This window comes from Ambystoma mexicanum, chromosome 4q (genome assembly GCF_040938575.1).
Source record: "Ambystoma mexicanum isolate Mex_15411 chromosome 4q, UKY_AmexF1_1, whole genome shotgun sequence".
Lineage (NCBI taxonomy): Eukaryota > Metazoa > Chordata > Amphibia > Caudata > Ambystomatidae > Ambystoma > Ambystoma mexicanum.
In genome coordinates this window covers 139254687-139261367 of record NC_090928.1, presented here as the reverse complement: position 1 = coordinate 139261367, position 6681 = coordinate 139254687, and positions in this window count along the sequence as shown.

The following is a 6681-nucleotide window of genomic DNA, read 5'->3' as shown; positions in this document are numbered from 1 at the left end:
GATTTCGAACATATTTGGACACCTGTTAGTGATGACAAAGTGATCAAATGTAAATTGTCTATATCCCAGCATAACAGAGGACGAAAAGGCAATAATATGAATATACAAAGCACTGCGGGGGAAATAGGATTTTTTGGACTGAAAAAAAATCTTGACAAGTTAGATAATATGTTTAATTTACTCCCCATAGATGGTCATGAGATAACCACTAATGGGTTGCAGGCAATTGGTGATCCTTTGGGTATGTTAGCAGACACTGGTAGTAGAGCCACAGAAACACAAAGTAAGGCAAAAAACATGTCTCGAGAGGATAACTAAGGGGCAACATGCTCGCCTTGGAAGCAAGACGACACGGAGCACCACAGGTTCAATCCCCGGGTCCACGCTTAGAAACCTCTGAGTATTAAGCACGTTATAAATAACCTTTCATATCATATCATAATCATTTGTACGATTACCAGAGAAATGATAAGAAAAAGGTGGTTAAGTCAGCCATAACTAGAGTGAAAGGAGGTATAGAGTGGCCATTATACGAATGAGGTACAAAAATTGGTTAAAAGTACATAAGCAAGATGTCCACAATGCCAACTGGAGGATGACTTTCATCCTATGTAAGACACACAACGCCAAATAATTCTGGTACCTGTACAGACCGCATCTGCTAGAAAAAGAGAATAAAGATGTAAATGTCATTACATTGCAGGAATGGACTAAGTATATCTCCCAATTATATTATGTGGAAAAGAATTTGAATGGATTAATTAGAAAGATTTGGGAGGGTGATGGGATGACTTTCCCTTTTGGTATAGTTGACATCCTAAGAACAATAAACAAGATGAAATCCTCAAGAGCCCCAGGCCAGGATGGGTTGGCAAACATTGTAATAAAAAGGAACCCAAAAAAATAAGCGGTTATACTATTAGAACTCTTCACTCCCATATGGAAAAAGGGCAAACTACCAGATAGTTTTCGAAAGGCTATTTTTGTCCTTATTTATAAAAACGGGGATAAGAACGTCCCCAAAAAATTACAGGCTACTAGCCATGGCAGATAGCTCTAAAAACATTTGCTCACTGTTAATGCAAAGTATAAATAAATTGAGTAGGGAAAGAGCCTATTACTATCACTAGAAACAGGCTTTAGGCAGGGGTATAGTACCCTAGATAACTTGGTTATGTAGAACCACATTATTGCTGATATTATTGATAAAAAGGATGCAAAATTATATGCATGTTTTATCAACTACTCCAGAGCATTCGACTGCCGATAGAGACAAGCTCTGGAGTAAATTTGCAGATTGGCAAATCGGCCCCATAATACTCAATTTTTTTGGAGAAATGTAGCAGGAAACCATGGTAACTTTACGACTAGATAAGGGTATTAACATCTCACTGGTTATCAAAACACATTTGGGGCTAAAACAGGGCTGTGTAACATCTCAAGATCTATATAATCTATATTTGGCAGATATGTGGAAAAGGTTTGAGAACATAAATAACCATCCACCCAAAGTTGGGGAGCTTGTCATCAGCTGGATGATGTATGCAGATGACAGTTATTTTAGATAAAACCCCAATAGGAAAGCAAAGGTCGATGAATTAGTTATATTATTCAAAGGAAAACAACTAAGATATTAATGTGGAAAAAACTAAAATCATGATATTTGGGGCTAGTAAAAGGAAGAAGGAAAACAACAAATATAACTGGAAAATTGATACAGAATTGATTGAAGTGGAGGATATACACCCTTATCTAGGTATGTCAATTATGAATAATCCCCCTACCCCGAAATTTCTACCATGATATGGTAGAGAATAAGGTAATAAAAAAATTGAATGCCATAAGAATATACATGGCCAAAAAGGGGGAACACTCTATAGACGGTTTAATAGAAATGTATAAAAGGTGCATTGTACCAGGTGCTTTATATGCCTTAGAACCGGCAGGGACAAAAAACACAGAGGCCCTGGGTAAGATAGAGGGTAAACTATGGAGGCCTGTGATGAGGTTGGCAAGATCAACACCTGTGTAGGCTTTGAGATGTGAGTTGGGACTTATCTTAGTCACACTGTGGAAAATTAGATTTTTGCAGGCTATACGTAAAAATAATGGTAACAGACAATACAGAGGCGAGTTTGATGAGTGTGATTGGGTGGAGGATGGCCAATAGGGAGAATACAAATAGTTTCATGAAGGACTTGGAAAAAACTGTCCTCTCCCTTCTAAAAGAATTAAATCTTGACCTGCCGGGGGAACCAGAGGACATAAAGCATTGGTATAAGCGTATGAAATTAAAAGCTTTAGATTGGGATGTAATTGAGAACCTGGCCATCTTGTCCAAATCCCCCGAGTTGCCTATGGAAAATTCGAAATAGGGATTTTTTTCCATATTTATAACAATGATGAGATTTAACATACTGCCATGTTATGAGTACATCGGAGCCTGGAATGGTGTCCACGGAGATAAACAAGTGTGCAGATTCTGCTTAAAAGAGATTGAATCGATTAGGCATCTATTAACTGCTTGCCACAAAAGACATCAATTGTATTATATGGGATATAAGGAGCTGGTGCATGACCTAAGGATGAGAATAGATGACCAGTTTTGGTCAATTATTTACATGGCCGAAAAAGTAGTATATATTTGGGCAGCTTACTACATATGGAAACGAAACTTGAATGAATGGAAGAGAACTGGACAGGAGTTGGTGGGTTCAGAAGATGTATAGAATTATTTCTATGTAATATGATGGGATGCACTAAATGAGGGGACTCAAACGGAATTAATGTAAAAATAGTATAATATGGAATTCTTAAAAGTGTATACGGTTTTAATTAACCAATTACACTATAAATAAATAAAAAAAATAGATGCTGTGGAAGCTACGGTATACGCAGGCCACAGAATGCATCAAACTTTCTCAACCACTCTCCCTATTTCACGTTCATTGTGCTGCAGGGGGATGTGGGGGCTGAGCTACAAAACAAATTGTCAAACTTGGATATTCATTTGTGAATGGTAATTTTATCTACATTCTGGGAGTGGACCCAAGGCTCTTCCTTTACTAAAGCATTATTATTGTATCGCATTAAGGGAGAGAGGACGTCTAGATTTCCAATTATGCCACCTGAGCATACGCCCAGTACTATCGTACAGTATAAGGGCATACAACACTGCAAAGGCTGAAACCATTTGATATAAACTAGCAATAGGCTGGGCAACTGATAAAGCAGCAGCCACAAGTGGGCGATGGGAATCAGCACTTAAAGTTTCTGTTGATGGGAAACAGTGGACCAAAATGTTTAGCCTAACTAAGTATATATCTGTAAACCATAAATATAGGTTAATGCATTTCAAATATCTGTATCAAGCCTATTACATGCCTAGGAATGTACAGACATTTACCCTCCTCTGCTTCCAGTTCTGACCCCAAATGCAAACAGGAATATGCGTAATTTGTACATTTAGCCTGGTCAAGCAGTAGTTTTTCTTCTTTTTGGTCTGATATTATCACTATGTCTGAAAAAACACAAATCATTGCTACTGGATCCTTTATACTTTTTACTAGGTTTGGCACTACCAATCGGTAGAATTATCAACATAGCATACCTCCTGGCACGCCAATGTGTCACCCTAACTTGGTTGAACTCTAAGCCCCATCTATATCAAAATGGATACAAGAACTAAAATATGTGATCGTGAGGATACCTACCATGAACAGAGGCACAATGCCATGAACCCAAGGACATCTGGTCGTGCTTCAGAAAATACTTGGGGGAATCCTCCGGAATTGGCAAACAGTTATTTTAAGGCAATCAGTTGAAGCCTAAATCAATGTAAAGAAGTGTCAATTAGATCATGTGGAAGCATTGGCTAGAGATGAATCCCTAACCATAAAACCGGCCGATAAAGGAGGAGCCATTGTTGTCATGGACACGGATGATTATACAAGAAAGTGCCTGTCACTACTTAATGAAGTTGGCACCTATACTAAACTGAATGGTGATCCAATCGTGAGAATCAGATCGCTGATTGAAGAGATCATCGAGCAAGCCTTGGACAATAAATGGATTAGCTGTAAAACAAGTGAATTTCTGATTAACCAGCATCCAATCACGCCGGTGTTTTACGGATTACCAAAAATCCACAAAAATCAAAATGATCCTCCATTAAGACCGATTGTGGCTGGAACGGACAGCATCTTCGATCCACTATCCATTTATATTGACCGGTTACTTCAACCACTCATTCAGAACATTCCCACGTACCTTAAAGACACGACAGACTTCCTAAACTGTATCCAAGAAGTCAGAGCACTCAGCCCAGATTGCATATTGTTCAGTATGGACGTATGCAGTTTATACACTTCCATCCCACATGTGGAGGGCATTCAAGCAGTAGAATGGCTATTGTTAAACTCACAGGCAACGAGGGGTGACCCGGAGCTGATTGTGAAACTCCTTAGCTTAATACTGAATAACAATTACTTTAGATTCCAAGGGAATTTTTACCTCCAAGTTACGGGAACATCTATGGGGTCAGCAATGGCCCCTGTATATGCTAACACTTTTATGTACAGATTCGAGCACAGACATGTCCTGGAGAATGAGAATTGGTCAAGCAGAATACTGCTATGGAAACGCTACATCGATGACATATTTGGAATTTGGTGTGGCACTAAGGATGAACTCACATCTTTCTTCAATTTCTTAAACTCAGTACATCAAAATATTAAATTCACGATGGAGGTAGGCACACCATCCCTACATTTTCTGGATGTCAGCCTGGAGATCAAGAACAATCGAATTGCAACTAACGTCTACCACAAACCGACAGATGTGAACAACCTATTGCACTTCTCGAGTTTCCATCCAAAGTCAATGCTAAGTAGTTTGCCCTACAGCCAAATCCTAAGGTTGAAAAGGATAGTCTCTGATCCTGAAGGACTCGACGTTGAATGTGCCAAGTTGTTGGATAAATTTGAAAAGAGGGGCTACCCACAACCTGTCCTGGAAGAAGCCAAGGAGAGATCCTCTAAGGTTAGCAAGGAACAACTTCTCACGCCTAAAATCAAAAATAAGGAGACTCCAGTACTCTATATCTCAAAGTACTCCCGGCAAAGTTTTCAAGTAGGGAGAGCAATCAAGAAACATTGGAGTATTCTCCAGAATGATCCATTGCTTGAAAGACTATTTCCCAAATACCCAATGATGGCCTTTAAGAGAGGCCAGAACTTGAGGGATAAACTTGTGCGAGCCGAGAAGCCACCTAAAGATAAACAGACGTTTCTACAGACAAAAAAGAAGGGCACATTCCCATGTCTGGGATGTTCCCATTGTAACAATGTAATTAAGGGTGAAAACATATCACATCCCCTTACGGGCAAGAAATTCAAACTCCGGGATTACGCGACCTGCATGTCGACAGGTGTTATCTATTCAATCAAATGCCCCTGTGGTAAACTATATGTGGGCCAGACCACAAGAGCGGTGAAGGAAAGAATAACAGAGCATAAATCCAACATCAGGTGCAAGAACACGAAATCTCCATTGGCAAGACATTTCATGGAACACCACCACACGGTGGCCCAGATCAAGTTTCAAGTCTTGGAGGTCGTCAAGAAGCCACATAGAGGGGGAGACTACCAATCCATCCTCTCCCGTAGGGAGAAATTTTGGATACACCAGCTGGACACACTTAAGCCGCAAGGGCTCAATGAGGAATTTTCCCTGAGGTGCTTTATCTGAACTTAATAGACCCCTGGCTCTCTCGTAGAGAAATGGTGTCCCCACTATGTAGTGTAAAAAGATACCTTTTTCTTTTTTCATCTGCCCCCGCTGGTTTATACTACTTGGGGTAGAGGACATCTTAATTAATTCTCTTCCTATTCAAAACTATTTACTGGATTTTTTTCACCACAATTCCCCCGTATTTCTTCCTCTAGTTAATTAATTGTACTTATGTAATAGTTAAAATTTCTACCTGAATAGACATATCAAATGTCATTAGCCGTTACCAACAGTGGAATAACTGTTAAAGTCTAATCAGTCCGGGACATGTTGACCGGCCCACTGTTCATAAGCTCAAGCTCTGAAGTATGGTGTGGGTTCTATCTACAGCATATTGGCATCCGTTTCTTTTCTGAGGTGTTTTCCACTTGGGTGCGAGTTCGCTTTCCAGACATACACATTCAATCTGAACCAAACCATGGAAATTGAAATGTTGTTCCATCAGGGGGATCCTTACTGTGGCCACAGTGTGTAGTGCGCACGCTTATTTACCATAGTCAATTCACATAACTAACCCTTTTCTTTGGTTTAGACCAACATGAAGGACTTAACATTTTACATTCCTTACTTTACACAATATAGTGTTTTACGGGTCCTTAAATTGTTCTACATTAATGAGCAGACATTGTCTATATGCTGCAGCAGTCACTTTTTCCATTCTACAAAGTACATTCCAAAATGGCGCTCCCATTTGCACCAGTCTAAGAGCCACTTTTTGTATTGTGTGCTCACTTAGGACGTCTTCTATGTTTACCACGCACACACTTAGTCCTAGATGGGCTACTGTCTGTGTCAAGGGTTGTCAGGGTTACCAGTAGACCCACCTCAGCCAGCACGGGGGACGCATCCTCCTGCTCGGAGGCGCTCGCATTCGGGAAGCGTTCATCCGCT